General features: G+C 48.6%; 1 non-coding gene across 1 annotated transcript; it reads left to right on the top strand.

Moving 5' to 3' along the window:
• The first annotated feature begins 1218 nt into the window (after positions 1–1218).
• Positions 1219–1386, top strand: LOC134951584 (U1 spliceosomal RNA). The gene has a single exon (XR_010184297.1). It is a non-coding gene; the product is annotated as a U1 spliceosomal RNA (small nuclear RNA).
• The last annotated feature ends 315 nt before the right edge of the window (positions 1387–1701 follow it).

Here is a 1701-nt window from a genome sequence, read left to right as displayed (position 1 = left end):
ATATGTGGAATGTTTTAAATGCTAGTGTAAACTCATTGCACAAAAGATTAGACAAGGCTGAAGCTTTGGGACAGTCAGGGTCTCCTAAGTGCCCACTATCCAGATTGTTGACACAGATACCGACACGGATTCTGACTCCAGTGTCGATTACGATGATGCAAAGTTACAGCCAAAATTGGCAAAATACATTTGATATATGATTATGGCAATAAAAGATGTTTTGCACATCACAGAGGAGCCCCCTATCCCTGACAAGAGGGTACATATGTACAAGGGAAAGAAGCCTGAGGTAACCTTTTCCCCTCACACGAGCTGAACGAGTTATGTGAAAAAGCTTGGGAATCTCCTGCAGATTTCCAAAAGGATTCTTATGGCGTATCCTTTCCCATCAACGGATAGGTTACGATGGGAATCCTCCCCTTGGGTGGACAAAGCATTAACACGCTTATCCAAGAAGTTAGCCCTCCCGTCCCAGGATACGGCTACCCTCAAAGAGTCTGCTGACCGCAAACAGGAGATTACCCTGAAGTCCATTTATACACATTCAGGTACCTTACTCAGACCGGCAATTGCGTCGGCCTGGGTGTGTATGTGTAGTGCTGTAGCGGCATGGACGGATACCCTAGATAAGGATACTATTTTATTGCCCCTGAGGCATATAAGAGATGCTGTCCTATATATGTGTGTATGCAAACTACAGGTGGTGCTGCATGGCTCACACCCTTTTACTTGTCTTGTAGAGCAACTCTGGAGCTGTTACTGGGTCCAGCTGCTGCAAGAAATCAGCTTGAATGCTTCAGGGGCTGGGGCATGGCCAACATGAGCCCCACACTGATGGGGGTGTATAAAGCGATCTAGGGGTCATCCAAGCGCAACCCCACAAAGGCCGCCATGCCCTGCGTGACCATTTTCTCTTTTCATATGTAGACGAGGGTTGCAGCCAACTATACCCATTGCTTGGATGACATCACCATATGCGAATCCATCTGCTGCAGGCCTTCCCCCAGGAATGCTTGCACTAGTTGTTGCATTTGGTTTGTTGTTTGGGGGGTGCTTCAGTATTAGGCAGCCTTCTGCCCTCACACATTCATCTGAAAATGTGTTCTCCCTGCAGTTGTTGTCCCCAGATGAGAGTTCCCTTGTGCTGCCTCAGTTGAATCTCCTTTACTTGACGGAGGTGTGCCTGAGCAGCGGCCCTCCCCAGCCCTATCTCAAATCATACTTATTTTGCTTAGGTGATACCATGGTCATGAAGATTGTTTTCCCAGGGTGAGGTTCATTCATTGCATTCTGGGTATGCTGACCTCTGTGATTTCCCCAAATGTGGGAATCTCGACTGCATAATTTGTGGTAGGGGGGGGGGGACTGCATTTGTGCTTTCCCCTGGTTGGCTCTGGTATAATTTAGATCTCATTGTCTCAGGTCTCTCTCCAGCCTAGTTTGCTGTCTGTTTCCACTTCTCTTTTCTTGAGCCCCTCCCTTCTATGCCCTTGCGCACTATCCTGACTTCTCCCGTCTGCTTACTTTGTGCCTTCCAACGCACAATGCGAACTACAGGTGGTGTTGCAGGGCCCACACCCTTTTATTTGCCTTACAGAGCAGCTCTGGAGCTGTTACAGTGCCCAGCTGCTGCAAGAAATCAGCTTGAATGCTTCAGGGGCTGGGGCATGGCCAACATGAGCCCCACACCAAAGGAGGGTG

Source organism: Pseudophryne corroboree, chromosome 8 (assembly GCF_028390025.1).
Source record: "Pseudophryne corroboree isolate aPseCor3 chromosome 8, aPseCor3.hap2, whole genome shotgun sequence".
NCBI classification, from domain to species: Eukaryota; Metazoa; Chordata; class Amphibia; order Anura; family Myobatrachidae; genus Pseudophryne; species Pseudophryne corroboree.
The sequence above is the reverse complement of the archived record's forward strand: the minus strand, read 5'-3'. Positions and strand labels throughout refer to the sequence as shown.